Raw genomic sequence first — 24527 nt, forward strand, 5'->3', positions numbered from 1 at the left:
GAATTGTTAGATAAATGAGTTACAAATTTTAAAAGGGTCAAGTTTAAAAAGGATCTATAGCTTTTTAAAAAAAGTGTATGGAACAAATATATTGAATGATGGCACTATCAGCGTGTTAACAGGAAATAGAATAAAAATTCCAGTGATTCAGAACTTCTGTTGGTTTTTTTTTCCCCCTTAAATCTTACTAGTTTCTAATAGAGGGTGCTTAATATTTAAGTCTTTAAAGGATCAACTGAAAGTTGAATGTGTTAATTGGATGAGTAAGTCATCTACTGCATATACTATGTTACTTCATTTTTCTTTTGGGCAAGTGGAATACCTTTTTTTGAGTTCAACACTATTCTCAGGGAACACTGATGAAATACATGCCTTTCACTTCTCTTTAGTGAACTGTCACACAGTGCGACCTGTGCTTTTGTAACTTGTTAAGTGTGTAAACAGCCTCTCTCATCTGATAGAAATTTTCTGAAAAATGTTTTAACTTAATCTGGTCTGATTGAATTAACACCTATATTTGGTCCTCTCTTTACTGAAAAGAAGCACTTGCCTTCAACTAATGATATTATTTAAAACTTGCATATAATTATTGCATCTAATGAAATCAGGAGGTTTTTAAACTGCAAAGTAAAAATTACTCAGATCCCCAATTACATTATTACTGAGTATTGCTCATTTAGTATTAGTAACACATTACACTTGGGTAACTGTCTTAAAATGATTAGTCTTATGTCTTGACAGAAATAAAAATTTATTATACTTCTGTACATTTCTCTGTAAGGAAAATTCTTTTCTCAAAATACTATTTAGGATAAAATCGACATATGTATCTATGAACATATGGCACTGTGCAAAATAGGTGTAATGTACACCATTTACATGAAACTTTGTGGGTTTCCGTGCCAAAAAAGTCCCATGAGGAATGTGTGAATTTTCTGAAACAGTATTTTTTTTTAATTGTATACACTCAAGACTAAAATTTTATTTTTTTAACAATTATCAACATACGTTAAAAGGCAGTGTTTTACATTGTTGTAGATGTTTTGGGGAAAAAGTTCCTGATGATCTTTATAACATATAAAATTTGTGAATTAAACTATAATTCAGGAAAGCTTCAGTTCCTTTGTATCTCTACCTGGCCAGGCTCCCATGACCCAAAGGAGAACAATAGTAGCACTTTTCCATTATGTCACTTATGTCATCTTGATTTGATCCATCTAAGACGGGGACTCTGTAAAATAGAAGGATTATGAGATAATAACAGAGGCAAATGTGAAAATGGGGCAAAATAGTAATGAGGAAGAGGATAGGGGCGAAGATGCTAGTAGAGGATTAGATGAACAATTTTAGGCAACTAGGAAAATGGAGATGTGAATGGTGCTGGGTGCCAAGCATAGGAAAGTGATCATGCTGAACTGCTCTAAGGAGATTTGGTCTGAATCTTTTGACAGACTCTCACAATCTATGTGTCATATTTTTTTAAATGAGCCAATAAAAATCAAAGTGAAAGTCTAAATGAAATGCATAACTTTAATGCTGGAATGCTAGTAGTAAGTAATTTTTAATCCTCTGTATTAAGATGATAAGGATTTGGTGACTGAAATCATATGAAATCTAAACATATGTATTCATATGTTCTTACTTCTTTGCCTCTGGCTTGTATTTCCAGAATACTTATATAGTATTTTAAGATTTCATTTTTTATGGTGAATGACAGAGTGTTGTTTACTCCCTAAGTCGTGTCCAATTCTTTTGTGACCCCATGGACTGTAGTCTGCCAGACCCCACTGTCCATGGAATTCTCCAGGCAAGAATACTGGCGTGGGTTCCCATTTCCTTCTCCAGGGGGTCTTCCTGACCCAGGGATTGAACCTGCATCTCCTGTGTTGGCAGGCAGATTCTTTACCACTGAACCAAGGACGCTGACTTAATCAGAAAGCTAAAATCCCTGAGTAAGTACTCAGGGGTATCCAGTACTGTGCTTTATGTTCCCTTTGTGATATGCTTAGTCACTCAGTCATGTCGGACTGTTTGCGACCCCATGGACTGTATAGCCCACCAGGCTCCTCTGTCCATGGGATTCTCCAAGCAAGAATAATGGAATAGGTTGCCATGCCCTCCTGCAGGTGATTTTCCCAACCCAGGGATCAAACTCAGGTCTCCTGCATTGTAGGCGGATTCTTTACCATCTGAGCCACCAGGGAAGCCCATGTTCCCTCTAGTTAACTAACTACTAAACTTGCCTGTGATCTTGATAGAGTCAGAGATTAAGAATGGCTCTCTTTTTCTTAGTTTTTCTAAGTATTCCATTCCTTAAAACATATTGTTTGGTATTAAGTAGTACTTAATACTAGCCTTCAGCATTAAAGTTGCTCATTTCATTTAGACTGATTTTTATTGACTCATTTTACAAAATATGCTTAGTTTCTAATTTCTGAATCCTTTAAAGGAATGGGCTCCTGTTAAAAAGCCCAGTAAAATGTGTCAGCTGAGAAGTTGATGTTTTGGAAGGAGATAGACGTCAGAATTGCCACAAATCAAAATTGTGAATATTAATTTCAACAAAGGATTTCTATGAAAATTGATTTAAGTTTTGGCACTTTAAAAAGTGCTTTGTTTGAAATATAATTTATGTAGACCCCAATAGAGGGTGCTTCTAAATCAAACTTTGCTGAATGTGTCTTTTGTCAATTTGCCTTAACATTTTACTTTAACAAGAAATTCTCTTGGATTTCTAATCTGTTTCAGCTCAAAATTTGGTATCAAGGAAGTGGTAAATTTCTTTTGGCCTTTAATATCTTAACATTAGCCTTTTTAGTATTTCCTACATAGTAAAAGAAAAGAGAAACTAATATTTGTTGAATACCTACTGGGTGTCAAGTTTTCTGTTGGTTCACAAATATTTATTGAGCACTTACTATGTGCCAGGGCTTTTGGAGATGTTGGAGATGACAGCAGTGAATAACATAGACAGGATTTCTGTCCTCATGTAGTTTACATTTTAGTAGTGGAAGACATAATAAATGAGGAAAATCAAGTGTGTCTGGGAAAGAAAAGTATTGTGGAGAAACCTAAGACAGAAAAGGGGGTTGGGGAACAGACATTGCCTAACTGCTCTTTTAAAAACTGCATAATGGATATTATATTTGATTTCAGAAACAAAAACTCCCATACATAAATTTTTTCTTTTGAGAATATATTTCATAACTTGGGAACGACATTATGTTTATACTTCAGAGTTTTAATTAATAGCAGTTTGGTGTTGGTAGTGCTTCAGAAAGCTGCTTTTTGGCTCAATAGAAAACTTGAAGTCTGCTATACTGGTTTGAATCCTGATTTTGCTGCTTAATAACTTTGTGATTTGAGATCAACTACAGTTTCTCAGCCTCTTTGAGCTTATTTTCATCTCTGTAGAATGAGTGTATCTATAAGGTTATGATAAATTATACATTTTATGTAAATTATCTAATTTATAGAAGGGGCTTGATAAATTGGAACTTTTTTGTCTGTTGCTTATCTGGAGTTCTGTTATAAAACAGACATAGTTGAAGTTGGTAACCCTTCCAAGAAGCTTTCACAGCACTGTGGGGGACATCGTTTAATACACGTTGTATCTGAACAGTTACCACTCTTCTCTGGTAGAAAGGTTAATTAAAACTCAGCTGTAATTTGTAGTCAAACTTTCTGGAGAGTTTGTACATGTTGTTGAATCAGTATGCTGTCAGGAGTAAACCTAGTCTTTATGATGAAGAAACATGGTGACAGATCTTATTAATGAGCTGGATATCAGCATTTTGAGAAGTAGATAAAAATATTTTATAGGCTCCGTGGAAACACCGTGAAACGTTTAGCGCAGTCTAAGTATTCAATAAATGTTCACTTTTTCTTTAATGATTATGCCTTTATTGTGTGATAGGGGTAATCCAAAGTATTCACAAAATATTAAGGAAAACTTTACAAAGAGAAAATAATGCTAATTGTGGATAAGTTTTTTGAAGAAAGAGTGGAATGGTCGATCACATTGCAGTTATTTGTTTCTCATTTTTAGCCTGGGAAATCACTCAACTGAGTTTGTCAAGGACAGACCATGTCTCATTTTCCTTTCAGGCTTGAATTCACCATATCTTCAGTGCCTGGCCTGAGCTTTGGAGCTCAAGAAATGCTTTGTGTTCAGTGCTGAACGACTCTTAGTGATAGTGTTCCTTTGTTATCACAGCTCTTTTTGGTAGTAATCACCTTCTGATTTCGAAAAGTGCTTGCGCTGGACTTAAGCCTTTAAATCTCTTGTTTTAAGCACAGACTGAGGTATCACACAGAGTCTTCCGAATGCCTTTTTTTTTTTTCTTTCAGTTTAGCCAAAAGTTTGAAAAAAGATCCTAGAGATTAGAAGGAAGAAAAGAAATCAGTTATTTACAACTAGATTAGTATTTGTGAACCTATTCATATAAAGTTATTGACATTAAAGTAAAAAAGTGAATAGCAATTTTTAAAGCAGAGTAGAAAAAATAATTCAGGCATAATTTTACACTCTTAACCAACCTTTAAAAGACAAGTTTATCTCTTGTTTGTCTCTCTAAGGCAATTTCAATGAAACTGTAGATTTATACTGACATTATAAATTAAATGGCTCAGTCAATTTCTTACATTCTTATGATATGGAGAATATTGGTGTTTTCACAGAAAAGGGAAAAAAATCCCACCCCATTAAATCTTAGCATCAGTCAACTTTTTCCTGTTCTGTGGCAAGTTATTCTCTGCCTAATGAATACAGTAATAATTTTAGCTTTCCTAAAACTGAAAACTTCCCTAAGGTCTAAGATCTTTAGTCATTTATATAAATTATTTATATAAATTATTTCTTGGCTTAAAAAAAAGCCAAAATTTTTTTGAAGATTTATAGAAACAAATTGCTTGATATTCAAATTTGTTTTAGAAATGATCTAGAAATACCTGCAATTGAATATTTTTATACTCCTGTGGGATTTTGCTTGTTTTGAACTGTAACAAAGCCTACCACTGGAAAGGGATACTACTACAAGGTGTCAGCTTGAGTGGCTTCAGAAAGAAAGTCTTGATTTATCCACAAACAGGTACAACATAGATAAGGGCATTTTAAGAATTTGTAATATTTTAATTGCCTTATTAAAGACAATGGCATTCTTGTTTCACTTAAGAAAAAAAATAAAACACAGTCCTTGTACAAGCCTCAGAAGCCAAATAATAAAGTAGAGGTTGGAACGTCCCACAGAGAGAAACAAGAGTAACAAAGTGTAGGATTTCAAAGGTTTTGGTGGAAGTACATGAATGCTGATTGTTTTTAATAAAATGATTCGAAAGAATCCATCTGTTAAAGAAAATTTGTGACCCCTGCAACCAGCCCTTGCCCATACTTGCCACAATGTTAATAGTAAGTCAAAAGCAATATATCACATACTCTGAGGTATATTCTAGAGATTAGTGCTGTTATCAGAAACTTCAGAGTTTCTGGGGGGTTGATCTGATCATTTAACTTGTCTATTTGGCTAGTGCAGAAGACAGATTCTGGGAGAATAACAGTGGATTATTGAGGTGAAAAAGTGCAAAAAAGTAAATTTTCACTTAGTTAACTATACTTAAATAATGGGAAGCAATTTTACTCTTGGAATTTAGTTTTGTTAGGTTTTTCTTGCAGGATACTTGTTCAGTTCATTTTTCTCAACAAGTAAAATAAAAGGGAAGTAACTTCTTTATTATTTAATTTACAGTAACTCTTCAGACCAAGGATGAAATAAAACATCACCAATATTTTTTTTAATTCAATATTATTTTCTATGTCCATATTTCACATTCAGAAAACAGTGCTAAATTTCCTGATGTTTATTACTAAATTGACTGATTTTTTTGCTTTGATTTTTTCTAAAAGTTTTTTATGTTAATTCATCAAACTGGTGGTTGTTGTAGAATATTTTGCTCTACTAATGAGTATTAATTGCTATTTGTATAAATAACATTTAACAGATTAGTAGTATACTTGTATTACACAGTTATGCTTATACTAACATTTTCCTTTCATTAGCTTTTATTGGTGGTGAGTTATCACTAGAAAATAGTTATAGAGAAGATAGTAATATAGGCAAGAAAATCTACTTTTTAGAAAGAATTCAGAACAGGGTATGTGTTGCATTTTAATTCATTGAGCACACTGTGGTAAAATTGCTTGGGTTACTTTTTAAAAGACTATTGATGACCAGATAAAATAAGCATCTGCTTTTTGGGACGCAAGCTGATGTATGAAGGGGTCACAGTTAAGTAGTCACTAGAATTGAAGAGAAAAGGTTCTCAAGGTATCTTAAGGGATCACTGTCATCAAAAGTTGGACATCAGGCACTGTGTATTTGCATTGAGAGTGATTTGGTGTTTGCCTTGTGACAAGTGGGAACCTGGACTGTACTTCCTAGGTGCTGTTTGCTGCTTTATGATGATTTTCAAAGGAAATGGAAAAAGAAACATGTGGAAATGAGGTTTCAAAACAACTTTCCATTTGCACAAAGCCAATTCTTCTTTTTTACAGATGAAAATTATTGACACCTGTTGGTTGAGCTTGATTTTTCTTTTTCTTGAGATTTTTCTAGCTGAGGTAAGGGTTGCCCTGAGTGAGACATCCTCCTTCTCTTCGTGAACACCGGTGTGAATTTATAGGATGACGGTTCAGAGCCCTTGCAGTAGCTTTGTGAATGAAATAAATCCATTGTATTCTTTTGAGGAAGGAAACTGGTTCACGGGAAAATGGAACTGGTGATCTTAGCCTAACCAAGCTGCGGAATCAGTACTTCAACTTCTGTAGGGTAGTACATGACCAAAAGAATAGAAACTCCATAGAGTTTGTTTCATATGCCTTCCATGATACACCTGTGCACAACAGCTGACTAACCCAAGAAGTCTTGCCTGATTCATCCTTTCACCCTGAGTCAACCTAATTCACCTATCCAGTAGTTTTGAATTAGTTTTGAGTCCTGCTTGTGTGCCAGGTACTTTGCTAGGTGGTGAGATTGGAAAGATGGGTAAGATATGTCCTTGCCCTAAAGGGACAGGTATACAGACTAGTATAGTACTTTAGCAAATGCAGTGACCAGGTTAGATGTAAAACACGTCAGGGATCTATAGGAGGGAGTGTCCGACCCTGTGAGGGAAGGAAAGATATGAGAGGGAGTTCTTCCTAGGAAAAGTGACACAATCTGTGTGCCAGATAGGCAAGGAAGAGGAGAATTTGGGAGAAGCAAGGCCATTTCAGTCAGAACAACATGTGTAAAGGATGGAGGTAGGAGAGGACCCGCCTACTCAGTACAGTGTATTAAGTACCAGTGGTGGGTTAATCGGAAGTGAGGTGGAAAGTGAGAGGAGCATGAAAATACTTGTATAAATCTCTATAAAGTAGATTTGACTTCATCCCATAAATGATGGAATGCTTAAATTAACATTCTAGAAAGATTTCTCTGGCCCTAGAGTAGAGAATATTTAGGAGCTGGGGGTGGGGTGGAAGAGGTAGCTTTATAACCATTATTTGAGAATTGATGAAGAGATGAGTTAAGGCTGTAATTAAGGAGAAGAGTGGGTGATGAATTTGAGCATACTGAGTGTGAAGTAAGGTAAGAATCTTACACGCCCTGGCTTGAGTACCTGGGTGCAAAGTGTAATGCCTGCCAATCATCAATACAAGAACATGCCAGGGGCACAGGTGAGGAGGATATTTGAGTTCTGTTTATGGTTTTATGGTCCTATAGAGAGAGAAGAAGAAGACATCACTTTATGTATGGGGGGAGTGGTCACAGCTGGGAAGTCTTCTCTGACTAGATGACATTTGAGCAGGTATCTGAGTGAAGTAATAAAGAGAAAACTTTCTAAATAGAGAGGTGGGAGCATGCCTGCCATGTTCTAAGAGCAAGAAGACCAGTGTGGTTGGAGTTGACAGTGGGAGAAGTGTAGATGAGATCCTAGTGAGGATGTGCTTTTCATGTAGTGCCTTTAGATTGTCGTAGGGATTTTAGTATTTAGGATGAGCTTAGAAGCCACTGAAGGATTTTAAAACATGAGCTATTTGCCTTTTCCCCTCCTCTCACTTGTTAGAATATGATTTGAGTGTGGCTATGTGTGTGTAATTCTATATTATTTTCATCTATGTAAATTCATATAATCCTCACAGTCAGGATACAGAACTAGATCTGTTCCATCAGCACAAAGAAACTCCTCTGTACTACCCAGCCTTAACCACTGATCTCTTCTCCATCACTGTAATTTTGTCACTTGGAGAGTGTTATAAAAATGGAATCATACATTGTGTGACCTTTTGAGATTGGCTTTTCTCCCTCAGCATTATACCCTTGAGATCCATTCTAGTTGTTTCTTGTATCAGTGGTTCCTTCCATTTTAATTCTAAGAAGTGTACTTTTGTGAGTGTGTGTTTTAGTTGCTCAGTCATGTCCGACTCTTTGAGACCCCATGGACTGTAGCCCACCAGGCTCCTCTGTCCATGGTGTTCTTCAGGCAAGAATAATGGAGTGGGTTGTCATTCCCTTCTCCAGGGAGGAAGTTGGAAGGGTACCATTGTATGATATACCACAATTAGTTCAGTCATTGGCTGAAGGACTTTTGTGTTTCTAGTTTGCGGCTATAAACACAAAGCTGCTGTGAACAGTTTTGCAGGTAAAATACGTTTTCGTCTCTCTAGGATAAGTCCCCTGGAGTACAGTTGCTGGGTTGTATGATAAATATATATTTAACTCTATGAGAAACTGCCACTTTTCCAGAATGGCTGAACCATTTTACACTCCCACCATCAGTGTGTAAGAGATACAATTTCTCTGCATCCTTGTCAGCATTTGATACTGTCAGGATATTTTTTATTTCAGCCATTCTAATAGATACGTAGTGATAACTCATTGTAACATTAGTTTCTAGTTCCCTAATGGTGTTGAATGTATTTGCACGTGCTTGTTTGATGTCTGTATATCCTCTGTGAAGTGTCTGTTCAGGTCTTTTGCTTATGTTCTAATGTGATTGTTTTCTTGTTGAGTTTAATGAGTTCTTTATATATTCTGGATAGAAACAGTTTGTCAAATATGTGATTTGCAAATATTTTCTCTTGGTCTGTAGCTTATCTTTTCATCTTCTTAATGGAGGCTTTTGCGAAGAAAAAGCAATTATGAAGTCTAATTTATCTTTTTTCTTTTATGAATTGTTCTTTTGTTATCAAGTCTAATATCTCCTTAACTTTAGGTTCCAAAGATATTCTCCTGTTTTCTTCTAAAAATTTTCTGTAAAGCTTTACATCTTGCATATGTAGATCTGTGATCCATTTTTACATAATTTTCACTTAAAGCTATAAAGTTTAGATTGAATTTCATTTTTTGTCTGTGAAATGATCAGCTGTTGCAAGACCACTTGTTGAAAAAAAATTACCCTTCCTCCATTGAATTAATTTTGCAACTTTGTCAAAAATCAGATGGCTGTGCTATGATGGTCTACTTCTGGATTCTCTATTCTGATCCATTGATGTTTGTGTTTATCCCTGTACTAGTATCTCATTTTCTTGATAACCATAGCTGTATGGTAAGTCCTAAAACAATTTCCCTAATTCTTCTTTTTCAGAATTGTTTTTAACTATTCCATTTCCTTTCCATGTAAAATCTAGGATCTATTTAAAAAAATGCTGGAATTTTGGTAGGAATTTCATTAAATCCTTAGATCTATTTAGGGGATATTGATATTTTAATTTTGTTAAGTCTTTCAATCCATAAACAGAGTTTATCTCTCCTTATATTTAGATTGTCTAATTTCTTTGATCAGCATTTTATAGCTTCTAACGGACACACATTTTATATATGTTTTGCTAGATTAGTACCTAGGCACTTTTTTTTTTTGAGCAGTCATAAATGATACTGTGTTTTAAATTTTGGTTTCTAGTTGTTTATCATAGTTTATAACAATGTGGTTGATTTCTGTGAGTAGATTCAGTATCCTGAGACTTAGCTAAACTAATAAATTCTAGTAATTTTTTGTGTGAGTTTTCTAATATATCTGTGAATACAGACAGTTACATTTCTTCTTTTCCAATGAATTTTATTCCCTTTTCTGACCTTACTGCTCTGATAAATACTTACAGTACTATGTTTAGTAGGCATGGGGAGATTAGACAAGCTAGTCTTATTCCTGATCTTAGGGGAAGGCATTAAGTCTGTCACCATTAAGTACATGTTAGCTGTAGGTTTTTTGTAGGTGCCTGTCTTTTCCTCATTTGAGTTTTTATCATGACTGGGTATTGAAATTTTTCAAGTGGTTTTTCTGTGTCAATTGATACGGTCATATGGTTTTTCTTATTTAAACTGTTAACTGATGGTAACTTCCCTTTTTAAAGATTTACTGTGGCAGCTCTTTGTGGAATAAACTCTAAGGGCAGGGCAAAGATGTCAGCAGGGAAGCCATATTGGAAATTACTGCAGTTATCTAAATGAGAGCTGATAGTGGCTTGGACCACAGTAACAAGAGGAAATGGCATGAAGAGGGCAGGTTTTGGATATGTTACAAACCCTGAGTGGCAGGCAGGATATGTTGATGAATTGGATCTGAGGCATAAAAGAGCAGTCAAGGAGTACTCAGAGATTTTTGGCCTAAGCGTTTGAAAGTACGGAGTCGCTGTTGACTGAGTTGGGGAAGACAGTGAAGTAACAAGTTGGGCTGGACAATCAAGAGGGTTTTTGTTTGGACATGTTAACTTTGAAAGGCCTACTAGACATTTAACTGGACCTGTCAAGTAGGTAATTTGAAATACAAAATGGAATTCAAGCAAGAAATTCAGGCTGGAAATAGAAATTAGAATCATCAGTTGAGTTGATGTATGAGAAATTACAGTGATATTTATTAAAAATTTTACCTATAACCTTTTTCTTTTTACTATACTGTTATTTAAGGTTTATTAGCAAAAAACATGATTATCCCAGCACATGAAAAACTTTGTGAAAATTTGGATTGTTTTGTTTATTAACACTGTTGCCTTATCTCACATTGAATGCACCAGAAATTATGTGATTGGGAGACAATTTGGGAGATATATGTTTATTGTAATGTGTATTTAATCATGTTTATTTGATAAATAGATGGCTATAATAGTAGTATAGACACATGTGCCTTATTAATTTTGAGAGCTTTGTCCTAAATCTTTGTAAACAAAGTAAAAAGTTTATGCATATTGTAGACAAGTTTTGATACTATTATTAAGTGGCTGAGAGCCTCTCTGAGGCAACATTTCTTTTGTAGAGAAAACAGATAGCCAGAGAGACAGATCAAAAACAAAAATTAAAAACGAGAATGCAAAATAGATAGCAGAGACTTTTTTTTTAAGACCTTTGACTTAGAGCCAGAATTAAATTGGTAAAGGGAAAGGGTGAGCCTCAGTTTACAAACTTGATAAAAAGATATCCTCTGAGTTCCATTCAGATATGTTTTCTTCCTATTAAGGTATTCAGGAAAATGCTTTTTAAGTAGCATGACATTTTCTGTTGTAGCTAATTAATGATCTTTTCTTATTTATAATATAAATATCTCTAGCACATTATTTCCCCTATTGCAGGGTTTGCCATATTACATTATGATATTCTGTTTATTTTTCAGTTTCTCCCACTGAATAAGGTTTTACAGCATTAGTACAATGCCTTAGTACAGTAAGCTCTCTGTAAATATTTATGAATGAATGAGTGAACACACACATTACTAAAGTTTAAAGCTATTAGATTTACTTGCTTTTGAAAGTGTGTTTTTGAGATTCCACAGTGTCAATTATGGTCAAGTCTTCTGAGTAGTGCCCCGACTCTTTCAAGCAAACACTATACCCCCGGAAAGTACACCAAACACAGCGACACTACTAGCCCAAGGGCAGTGACAACGCGCGTTTTGCCCCTTGTTATTCGTTCTTTTTTCATAGTAATAGCGGTTTTAAAGAATCCCCCTGCCAGTGCAGGAAACACAAGAGATGCAATTTCTATCCCTGGATCGTGAAGATCCCCTGGAGGAGGAAATGAAATGGCGAAGTGAAGTGAAGTCACTCAGTCATGTCCAACTCTTTGTGACCCTGTGGACTGTAGCCCACCAGGCTGCTCTGTCCATGGGATTCTCCAGGCAAGAATACTGGAGTGGGTTGCCATTTCCTTCTGCAGGGGATCTTCCCAACCCAGGGATAGAAGCAGGCAGGTCTCCCACATTGCAGGCAGATGCTTTACCCTCTGAGCCACCAGGGAACCAACTCCAATATTCTTGCCTGGAGAATTCCATGGACATATGGAGCCTGGTGTGCTGCAGTCCATGGGGTTGCAAAGAGTTGGTCACAACTGAGTGCACAGACACACACATTGCAAAATCTAAACCTGGCCTAGACTTCTTGTATGCAGAGCATACATTGTAAATAGTAGGTTGGGCTTAGAGTTTAATTAGTCTATAGTAGTATCTCATTGGAAATTTCCTATACACATTTTAAAAGAAAGTAACTTTGATCTTCCTTTTACCTAGTCCCCCCTCACTTCCAGGTTGATGGTAGAGGTATAAGCCATGTTTCTTTTCAGTGATGATTATATATACTTTAAAAAACATTTTCCTATACCTTTTCTCCTTTGAGCTTTATAAGACAAAAATACCCTGAGCTTTTTCTGTTCCAATTCATATTTAAGCCCCAGGAGAACAGTTATTTTTGAAAGCCATAGTATTTTATTTCCAAATCTCTAGTGTGTGTTTTTTGTGTGTGTATGTTTATGTACATGTATGTATATATCTGTACATGCATGCTCAGTTGCTAAGTCATGTCTGACTCTTTGCAACCCATGGACTGCAACATGCAGGCTCCCCTGTCCATGAGATTGCCCAGGCAAGAGTACTGGAGTGGGTAGCCATTTCCTCCTCCAAGGGATCTTCCCAACTCAGTGATCAAACTCACATCTCCTGCATTGGCAGGCTGAGTCTTTACCTTTGACCCACCTGAGAAAAGAAGAAAGAAAGTGAAGTCATTCAGTTATGTCCGATTCTGCAACCCTATGGACTGCAGACCACCAGGCTTCTCTGTCCATGGGATTCTCCAGGCAAGAATACTGGAGTGGGTTGCCATTTCCTTCTCTAGGGAATCTTCCCGAACCAGGGATCAAACCCAGGTCTCCCACATTGCAGCCAGACTCTACCGTCTGAGCCACGAGGGCCTGTCCAGCTACCTGAAAAACCATGTATGTATCTGTATATACATGTATATATTGTGCTAGTCCAGGAAACATTAATGAAGTTTATAGGAAAAACGGCTTTCTTCTGATATTGTTGACACCAACATAGTCAGAATATAAATTGTTTAGTGCTCTGTTTTAGGCATTGTTGTGGAAAGACAGGGGGGCTATATAAAATAATCCTTATTTTCTCTGGGAGAGACCAGTGTGTCATCAGCTGAGGATTCTTGAGAACATTAAATGAGCAAATGTGTTATAAATCATTTGACCTAGTGCTTAGCGCATAAATAAATGATCTTACTCATTGTTACAAAATTGTAAACTATTTGTTATAAAAATAATAAACTAAAACTTTATTGTTATACCTCTTATTCATTTGACTTTCTTGGACCCGTTCCTTCTTGCATTTTATCTAACTTTTCTAACTCCTTTGTTGTAAGTTCTTGGTCTTTACGTCTCCTTTCTTCCTGTCCAGCCTCTTTTCTGTTATTCCCTAGGTCAATGTCATCGCCTTCTACTGAAATTCATTGCAGTTGAATTCTGCAAAATCTCTTACCTCTCTTAGGAAGGAAAATGACATGATCCAGCAGTGATTCAGGAACTAGAAATCTCGTTGCCACTCTGAAATATAGCTTAGAAGACCTAAGAGTGGAGTAAGCTATCAGATAAGAGATTACTGCGTTACTTCAGTTGTCCAGATAGCAGGGACCTGAACAAAGATGTTGTGGGAATAGAAGGGGGATTAATTCGAGATACACTTGTGGGAGTAATCAGTAGAGCTTTGCCACTGATTGTATATGGTGAGGAAAAGAATTGAAAGCCTTGAGATTTCTAGCTTCAGAATCAGTCCTGTACTATTAGTAATTAAGATATAGATATATTAGTGTGTGGGAGGCAGAGGGTTGAGTTTTGGGCAAGATACTTTAGTAGCATGGCACTGTCAGACTATTCCTTTATTTGTGCCAGTCCCACCCACTCATCCTCCCCCCCTCACTCACTCACTGAATTCCATTGCTATTAGTCTGAGAACTTCCCTTTAAGAAAGGTAATTTCTATCTGGTCATAATCAGCACTAGAGACTGAAATGCGTGGAGAGCAGTCTCTTGTTTCCCACCTGCATTCCCGTTGCCCTCTTTTGGAACCTTCCAAGAAGATTACTTAGAGTAATATTTACCACCATTACTACTATCACCCATCCACTTCTGGGATATTCACAGATACATTTTTTATTTTTATATAAAGTAAATGGGGCAACTTGGCTGGGCTCTCTGAAGAAAAATAAAACTTGATGAAGTGTTTGTGATTAAAACATTAATCAATGAGTAGAGTAATACCTCATTCATCTAGTATTACTGGGCAACAAATATTCTAAATAAGACAATTGAAACTTATCCCCAAATCTGTTTCCATGTAGACTTTATGTATATAGAGCTTTTAATGCTATTTTTGTATATACTATGTAGATTATATATATATAAATAGCTCCAAATCTATTTCTTTATAATGTTTTATATGACTTACTGCCTTCTGAGAACATTTCTCCACCCTAACTTTACCTCCTGTTCTGTTTTTGTTCCAGAGTTTCAGAATGAGAATCAGGGGTCCCTGATTCTAGTCTATGGTCTAAAAGTAAATTCTTGTTTGAGGATCTTTTTTTTTTTTTTTTTTTACCATTGAATTTGTGAAATCTGAATTTGTGCCTAGCATAGAGTAGATGCTTAGTATTTTTTGAATGAATCATTGTTTAATGTCTGCTTTAGCACTCTTTCCCTGATTTATTACTTGGAATTCATCACTGCCTAGTAAATAAGTTTCTGAGTTTTTAATATAATGACTATCTAAGTTCTAATTGAGTTGAATTATTAATATTAAACTTCCTTTATGAGTCTGTTTTTGCTGCTTAGTAGAATTTTCAGTCCTCTTGATGCATTTTCTGGTCCTTAAACTTTTGAAAGAAATGATCTTCTACTACTTGGTTTATTGAGAATGAGTAAGTTAGTCACTCAGTCCTGTCCGACTCTTTGGGACCCCATGGACTGTAGTCCACCAGGCTCCTTTATCCATGGGATTCTCCAGGCAAGAGTATGGGAGTGGGTTGCCATTCCCTTCTCCAGGGGATCTTCCCAACCCAGGGATTGATCCTGGGTTTCCCACATTACAGGCAGATTCTTTAACATCTGATCCACCAGGGAAGCCCTTATGGAGAATAGTTTCTTTACTGAATACATTCTGTGGGCCTGTATTACATATAGGCAGTGCTGCTATATACAAGTATGTCACCCATGTCCCCGGGGATCTTACACTTTAGATGAAGAGACACAGAAGTGGAGCTCTAAGAGAATAATTACATTTTGGGTCATGAAGCATTGATCCACAGGTGCATTAGGAGTTCTAGGAAAAGGAGGGATCCATGTGGGCTGAAGCAGTAGAAAAAGAATGCAGAAAGGAGATGCAACGTGAATTGCTTTTGAAAAGGTAGTTAAGATTTTGACAAGCATCCAGTGGAGAAATGACATCCTAAGATAGAGCAGTAGCGTAGTCAGGAATGAAAACAGGGTTGAACATGTTTAGACAAAGGCTAGATTTCTCTGAGTGTGGGGATTAGTGGGAAGTTAAAGTAACTAGATTTAATAGGGTTTTACTCTAGACTCTAAAACCCTGAAGAGGATCTGAGGACAGAATTTAGAGGAGTCCCTGCATTTAGATGGGAAAAAAAAGCTCTTTATATTTTTACTAACAATAACCTGTAACTGAAATTTAACCTTTCCTTCTATTATGATTTTAATCAGTAAAGCACAGTAGTATTACCAGTGCTGTGATTTTATTAGCATAGAAAAAGCACAAATATTATCTTTACTGTTTTGACTATCTCTGAATATAGTTTAGGAGAAGGAAATGGCAACCCACTCCAGTGTTCCCTCCCTGGAGAATCCCAGGGAGCGGGGAGCCTGGTGGGCTGTTGTCTATGGGGTCGCACAGAGTCTGACATGACTGAAGCGACACAGCAGCAGCAGCAGCAGAATATAGTGTATGCAAATTACTACTTTAAAACTAGTTGTTATTAGACCCCACTGGAGTTTACATGTTGGGTGTTAGTAAAGAAGCTGATACATAAATATATCAAAAATATGGGTTCTGAAAAACACTTGGTGATTTTCAGTATAATTGATTTTCTTTGTGATCACTGATTTTATTTTACTCATTTAAAATAAAGCTGGCCTTCTTTGTAATCCTGTGTACTGTGTTTTATGTATTTCAGGTCATTCTGAGAGGCAATATGTAGCTTTTTTCTTGCCAAGTGGGAGTCCAAGGTACCAGTTCTAGTGGAACCAAACTGGAGAAGGCTTTGAAAACCACACTGAGAAGTTTTAGTTGAAGTGATAAACGGGGAGGAACCTAGTATATTTTTCATTTGTTTTTGTTGTTTTAACAAAATTGTATATTTACTCTGTACTGTGTATTTACTCTGTGTACAGAGTAAATAGACAATTTTTAAAATTTCATCAAGTTGGAGAAAAGAGAGCCTCTTCTTAGCTTACAGTTATAGATAAACTAAACTTTAAAAGTGCACAGAAGTTCGAATATAATACCACAGACACTGTCTTTACCCTCTTATTATGTATCTGTTCCAGTATCTTAAGTTCTTGTGCAAAGCAGTGAAATACTTAGGGTGGTTATATAGGAACCTCTCTTAATCTGCTCTACTATATGTGATTGGTCAAATGTGAAGGACTTAATGGCTGGGATATAAGCTGTGGGTCTGGTCATTTTGAAGTCGGACGATTGGGATAATGTGGTAGCAGTTGGGGTGGAGCAGAATTGGCAGTTGTGGTATTTGGAAAGAACCTATAGGACTTGGTGGCAGATATGAAGGCTGAAATGCATGGAGTGGTGTTAGAGAAAGTATCAAAAGGAAAGTTAATAACAGGACCCCTGAATTGGGCTGAATATATTGTATATTATGTAACACCCCCAGCAAAGTTTGAGGCATCACCCAGTATTTAAACACTAGTATTTCTGCAGTGGAAAATGGAAATGTTTGCAGTAAGTAAGCTAAATAAAGCCTGTAAGTAGCTTCACATCAGTTCAAAGCAGATTTTTGCCACTATCAGATGAGCTTTGACATGAAACTTAATAAAAAATCTTTTCAGAACTTTTTAGATTTTGGAACTACAGAAGTAATTGTGAGCTGTGTTGACTGTAATATCCAATAAAGAGAGTCTTAGGAGTGGTGTTTTGAGGAATGTTAGTTATTGGATGGATGAAATTTGAAGCAGTTGAGAAAAGTAAAAGAAAGCAAGAGAAAAGGTAATTTCAGTTTTCAGGTTAAAAAGAAAATTGCTATTTCTAATGAAAACGGGAAGTTGAAGAGGGGAAGCCAGTTTGGGGAAGAGTTTAAGTTTAAACTTCAGCACAATTCAGATGGAAAAAAAAATCTTGCTTTACATGAGATACCCTTTTATTTTTCATGTATTCTGTATCATGGGTAAACAAGTTTAGTAGTTTAGAAGTGTTGCAGTGGAAAATTCCCTTTTAAAATAAGCTCTTAATTTTCAGAGCCTGTAGACTCTGATGTTGAGATATGAAACTGCTTCTAGCTTGGGAGTGGTTGGAAGGGTATTCCTATATAACTAGGATTGTGGCTCTGCTTGCTAAAAAAAGAACCTGGCCAATAGACTGGAAGGAGTGGAGTAAGGTAGGGGGTCCTCTAACAGGATGCTTGTGTATGTGGCTGAATCATTAGTATGGCTGTTTTTATAATCATACGAATATATTCAGAAGTAGTAATTGCTGGAGAAGCGGTGGTAACTGACATGTTTTCAGTGCTCACCACATACCAGGCCGTATTTTAGGCCGTGTTCAGCAGACAGTCTAGTGGCATCTGTTCCTGCCTTGTAGACAAGGTTGTGGTTATCAACCTAGGTGGGAAGCATTAGGGTAGAGAGTGGTATGATTTTGATTCCCAAGTCCCCTTTAAAAATCTGGAAGATAGATAACTAATGCATGAGTTTGTGAAATTGAATGGGTTTTATCTTTATTGCCATTCTGTGACTTAAAAAAAAAAAACCTTTGGTGAATGGACTCATACATTAGTATTGTCATACTAGAAATATGGACAAGTATCTTTAACAAAAATGAAACAGGATCCAATAATTACTCTTGAAATTTGTTTAGTTGCTTTCTGTTTACTATATATAAATATGCTGTATAAGTGTATATTTTATGATTCATAAGTTTAAAAAGGCAAATATTGTCTTAAACTTTTATTCAAATCCTGCTAGTGACTTGTGTAAGTTGAACTTTATGTTTTTTTTCTATTAAATAAGGATGTTGGACTAAATCTCTAAGGCCCTTTCAACATTGAATTCTATGATTCTGATTGTTTAATTTTCATCAGAACAGAAAGCAGCTACTTAAAGAAGCCTCCCCTAGATTAGTACTACAAGTGTAGATAAGATACCAGAGGAAGAAGTGAAAGGAGAAATGTCATAGTTTGTACTTAAATCCTTTTGACAAACAAGAAGCACTGAAACAAGGAACCTTGGAAACTAGAAGAATGTGCAGTGTTGACCAGAAAAGTTTTCAAGAAGAGCATGATCAGAAAGCATTCAAGTTAGTACTTAATTAATGAGTCAAGTTAATAAACTATAGAGGAAGGAGCCCTAGACCTGAAGTTAGAAAGCCACAACTACATTTCTGGCTCTAACTCTGCTGCTATTTGGAGTTTTGATGATCAGAAAATTACTTAATTTTTCTGAACCTTGCAAAGGAGAGTAATAAGTACCTGACCTTACTTAATGGTTTTTCATAAAAATGAAATGATATGGTAAATTAGGTGGCACTAGTGGTAAAGAATCCGCCTGACAATGCAGAAGACGCAAGAGATGCAGGTTTGATCCCTGGGTCAGGAAGATCACTTGGAAGAGGGCATGGCAACCCACTCCAGTATTGCCTGGAGAATCCCTTGGACAGAGGAAGCTGGCGGGCTACAGATCACAGAGTCAGACACAACTGAAGCGACTTAGCACACACATATGCAATAAAACTTAAAATATTTTGTGAACTTTCTTTTAAAAAGCAAAATTTAACTGAATATGTTTGAAGATGTGATTGTATTTATTTTTAAAAATATATGAATCAAGCAGCAAAGTTATTACAAAATGATAGGTAAGGATCCTAAAGAGGTTATTGAATTTGGTGATTTGAATGAAACCGTTACCAAGGGAGGAAACTTGAGGGCAGATTAAAGTAAAGTTGAGGCCAGAGCATTACTGCTCAGAGAAGTTTGGAAAGGCACAGATGTTAGAGAGAGATGGCCTGGCATGGCTTGTTTATTCCTTGCATTGTTGTTGCAGACTTTTGTTTGCCTGTTTGTGTTCCTTACTGGATTAGTGATAGGCAGAAAGCAGGAACTGCAGTTCATTCTCATGCCTTGAATAGAGTAGCAATTTTAATAAATAGCTTTGTAAATAAATACTTGCTGAACAAGACTTAACTAGTAAAGAAAATTTTTGTGTATGAGTTTGTGCATAATGTATGTTTAAGATGGTTAAGACTTAAACATATTCTTAGATTGAAGTGAGAGACTGAAAAGAAAAGGTGTTGGTTTTCTCAAAGAAACAGGAAAAAAAGGGATAGGATCTGGAGCCACAAATGAAAATTCTGATCTTAACTGGTAGAAAGACTCTTCCTTACGAAAAGCACCAGATAATTATGTATTTCAGAACATGGAGGGGAAAAAGTAAGCTTCCATATTCTTTTTACAAAACCACAATAACATAAAATATGAGCATAAAAGAAGATTGCACACCAGTCTCACATAATTTGATGCAAAAAATGCATAATAAAATCAAATGGAATCTAGCATTACATTAACAATACTACAAATGAGTGGTATTCCTGTTAGGAATAAATCAGATTAAGTCATATTACGTGATGGGACATGTGAATATCCTGAGGGATATCAAAAGAAGGGAAATCAACATTTGTTTCTAATAAGAATCCTTAGTGAAACAAAAAGAAATGAACATAGATATATAAGATTTTATATATCTCAGACCAGAAGCCAGCATTTTGTTACTAGAAATGGTGAAATACTGGAATTTCTATTTTAGTATTTAGTGAAATACTAAATTCCTTTTAAAAACTCATGAATCAAAAAAGGTCTGGCTGGCATTACTGTTACATAACATTGTCTTGAGAATGCTGGCCAGTATAATTAGACCAAAAACAAAATAAGAGGTGTAATTATTGAAAGGGAGGAGGCACATTTATTTGTAAATGACAGTTTATATCTGGAAAATCCAAAAGAATCAACTGAAACATGTGAGTAATGAGATTTCAATGTGATAATCTGGTTATAAAATAAAAACACCAAAAATTAATGGTTTATCTAGAAAAGTGTTTCTTTCGATGGTCTGTAAACTGAAAGCTTATCCATATGGGTTAATGAATGGGAATCCTCATTCTTAAATACTCTTTATTATGCCTTCTGGCAAAAGTTAACTTATTTTATCATCTCTAAGTAAATCATCTATTTTGAGTAAGATTCTTTCCATGTTAACTTTTACAACCTCTGAAATAAAGTTGTAGTAGTGAACACATTTAAAGTAAACTTTAAGAAAAGAAGGTTTTTTTCTTTTCTTTTTAGAATTCTTTGTGGCTTGTGATACTTGCTCTATTACTTGGTAATGCCAGGGAAGGTGTAATCTGAGCTCTGAACCATATTTGGTAAATAATAATTTTATGTGGAACCCACTGTTCTATCAGTAAGAGGAAAATTATTGCTCAAATGTAAGGCTTTTCTACGCCCTTAAAGCATTTCCTGACTTAAAGACCAAGTTAGATCATATATTGATTCCTTTTGTTTTTTAAAAGACACTGTATCCCAGTTCTATAATGTTTTGACTAGAGATGTGTTGACAAAAGTATTTTCTGCTTTATTTGAAAGAGGAAGAATTACCTGTCTCCTTACTTGTTTACCATTAATTCTCTTTATCCTAAATGTAAATTGTTTTGTTTTTGTTTATCATCAGTTCTCAGAATTGAGCTCTCTCACATTTGCCTTGTTCTGGGATCAATGTTGATAAATCAGGTTATCTCTCTTAGGATGTGATGCAGTTGAGTTATTTAAAGCTAAAGCTTGCCACACAGCTGTCGTTTCAGCATTTTATGAAAATGAAAGCTTAAGTATACTCATGTTTAGAGCAAAGCTTTTCAGGTGGCATAGTGGTAAAGAACCCGCCTGCCATTGCAGGAGATGATAGAGTGTGGGTTCGATCCCTGGGTCAGGGCAATCCCCTGGAGTAGAAGATGACAACTCACTCCAGTGTTCTTGCCTGGAGAATCCCATGGACCGAGGACCCTAGCAGGCCCTAGCCCGTGGGGTCACAAAGAGACTGACACAACTGAGCATATAGAAAGCTATATTGAATACCTACTGTCTGCCAGGTTGTTAGGTGCTAATTCTCATGACAATCCAGTGAGGTAGGGAATGCTATCCCGTTTAATAGAACAGAAACTCCTGCAGAGTTTTAGTTTGTACAGGAACCAGATTTGGAACCTAGATCTTGCTCTACCAGAATATTTTCATCTACAGCATGCCATTACAAAAGGTGGAAAATTGACCCTGTCCTTAAAAACTACTTTCATTCTGTTTTGCTTTGCTGTGTCCTAGTTACTAGAAATGCAGGGAGTTAAGTTCTTTGCATCCTTGTCTTCACTACTTTTTTGTCCTGTTACAATCCTCACCATCTGCCATCATTGGACAACAGCAGAAGATTCAGTTTATTTTGACTACTGTGGGATTGAGTCTCTTCTTTCTTAGACACTCCTAAAATTATCAGCTTGCCAAGCATAAGAACATCATTTCTAGGCCCTAGTAATCGAATTAGTACAACAGTCTAACATTTTTAATAGCCTACCATTTCTGTAACCTTTGTACTTGCAAGTTTTCTTGTGTGTGTTTTAATAATGTGGACCTAACCAAAAAAAAAAAAAATCATTGACTCTATTTTGGTAATGGAAAAAAGAATTTCTAGTGTGGTTAAGAACCACATCTTATGAGCTGTTCTTTGCGTCCCTCTTTAAGAATTACCAAGTGTTTTTAAAAATTGGAACTTTATTTCACTGCTTAGATGTATCTAAAGCATTTCTTAAGAAAAGTCTGAGAACTGATTGTAGGAATTTAGGGAAACAGAAGGTAATTGGAAATAAGATAGCAAAAGAGAAGAGTAAAGTGACCTAAAAATGAGAACTTTACAATTCCAGTCTTACTAATGAAAATGAACTTACTGTTGGTTTTCTCGTTCTATATACTCTGGTCCCATACTGGACAGTCTGTTGCTGAAAGCCAGTAGAGATTTCACAAAGGCTACTGGTATAGTTTCTAGAATTGGGAGTTTAGAGCAGAGTTGGGTAGATGAAGACAATGAATTAAGTAATGCAAATATCATCTTTTGGTAACTTGTATTTAAGAGAGTCTTTTCCATTTAAGAATATTTCCTATGTGAGACACTGGGGACTACCTCACTGCTATTAGCTCACAATGTTATCTGGTCACGTTTCTTGTTCTGCCTACCTCTAGTTTACTCTAGTTTCTCTTCTGCTTTCAAGGCTCCAGACCCAGTTCCTGGACCTGCCCTGGAAAAGAAGTATCCAGTAGAGATGAGCTCACTGCAGTTACTTAATTAAAAATTTGTAAGCTGCAAAAATGGCAATGGGCCAATCAAGAACAGCTACCATTTGAATTTTTCTATTTCCAGGTATGCTAAAGTCCATGGCACCAGTCAAGCTTAGCCATGTAACTGCCTTACTATGAAATCTATAATAAGCAAAACTTTACTTTCAAAACTTTGGTCATCTTGCTTACAGTGTAGTAACATCCCTAACCACTGGGTGACATGCAACTAGTATTGACTTTAACATACCATTTGCCTGACTATTTCTAATTTAACTTGTTTGTAACAGCAAACTAATGGAAAAACAATTAAAGAAAAATTAATTGGAAATGCTATTGAGTTAAGCCCTGTAAAAATGTACAAAAAGTACTCTGGTCTTCATTGAGAAGTACAGAAACAACCAAACTGTCTTCCTTTAAGAGGTTCACATACGGTACAAGTAATTTAGAGAATTGAATAAATGAAACAGTTCTCTGTCTTGAGGTCCTCAACTAATCTACACTGTGAGTACCTTCATATAAAGAGTTAATATGGTCTTCAAAAATGTGGGTGGGGTGGGAGTGGGGAAATTGAAAGAAAATTCCTGGATAGAATCAGGTAATGTATTATGTAATAGTTTTACCTGAAGAATTTAATTCTGTTTTAAATGTAAGTATATAACTAGTATTTGCTATATTTTTACTTGATTGCCCAAAAGAAACCAGGCGAGAAAGTCATCAGTAGCTGGAGTTGTGGAAGGTAGCCGAAAAACTAAAAATTAAGGTAGATTTTAACTGAGAAAGAACTACTTGTGAATGTTTAGAGGGCTAAGTTAGCTTTTAAGGATATTTATCACTTTTACTAATTCATATAGATTTAGAAACAGTTAATCCATAAAAGATGACTTTATTTGCTAAAGGATAGATGACCATACATATCTTTTGATTTTAAAGTTCAGTTCAGATAGGTTAGAGATTACCCAAAGTTGAACAAAGGAATTTTATATCCCACTTGTGATTTTAAAAGATGATTCTGATATCCTAGCTTATGCTTTGTATGCCTTCCTCCAGTGTTCATGCATATAATGAATTTAATGTCAGCCAGTCTTGTCAACGTTAGGTCACTGATTCTGTGCCACTTTATTTGTTTAGCTTTGAAATAATTATATCTCACTGAGTGCTGAATTAGGGCATGAAAGAGAGCTACTACCAGAGTTACTAGGGTCGTTACCACTGGTAGATGAATTGAAGGGGAGATAAGAGAGAATTGCTTCTGAATTTGAAGTCTTACTAGTTATCACTGGGGCTATGAGTAATGGTGAAAGTTTTCTACATCATTGAATGTAAATTGTATATAAAACACTTTATTAGGTGCACTAGGGATGTAAAAATAAATTAACCTTATTTTCAGTGGGCTTATGGACAAGTAATACCATAAAAAAGTATTATAATAGAGGTGGAAAAAACTGTAGAGAAAGTAATATTTCTACTGAGCCTTGAAGAGTAGATAGAAATCCTTAGCAAGAAAGACAAGAGTATTCCTAAGTTGTAGAAGTCAAAGTATATAATGTGTTCTAAAAATTGTAAACAGCCCAGTATGCCTGCAGAATAGTAGGGTATAGAAGGATATGGTGGATGAT

The 24527-nt window shown here is 35.8% G+C and overlaps 1 protein-coding gene across 4 annotated transcripts in view; it reads left to right on the top strand.

Moving 5' to 3' along the window:
• Window positions 1-24527, top strand: part of TAB2 (TGF-beta activated kinase 1 (MAP3K7) binding protein 2) — an 84685-nt gene that overhangs the window by 1563 nt on the left and 58595 nt on the right. For 2 of the 4 annotated variants that reach the window (XM_061428257.1, XM_061428258.1), the window contains exon 1: window positions 4711-22993. The exons of 1 other annotated variant lie outside the window; for it this stretch is intronic. The gene's annotated coding sequence lies outside the window, so the exon portion shown is untranslated. Of the gene's footprint in view, window positions 1-4710; window positions 22994-24527 lie in introns of those variants that run through there. One more of the 4 variants, XM_061428255.1, reaches the window with a different exon arrangement.

Source organism: Bos javanicus, chromosome 9 (genome assembly GCF_032452875.1).
Source record: "Bos javanicus breed banteng chromosome 9, ARS-OSU_banteng_1.0, whole genome shotgun sequence".
Taxonomy (NCBI): domain Eukaryota; kingdom Metazoa; phylum Chordata; class Mammalia; order Artiodactyla; family Bovidae; genus Bos; species Bos javanicus.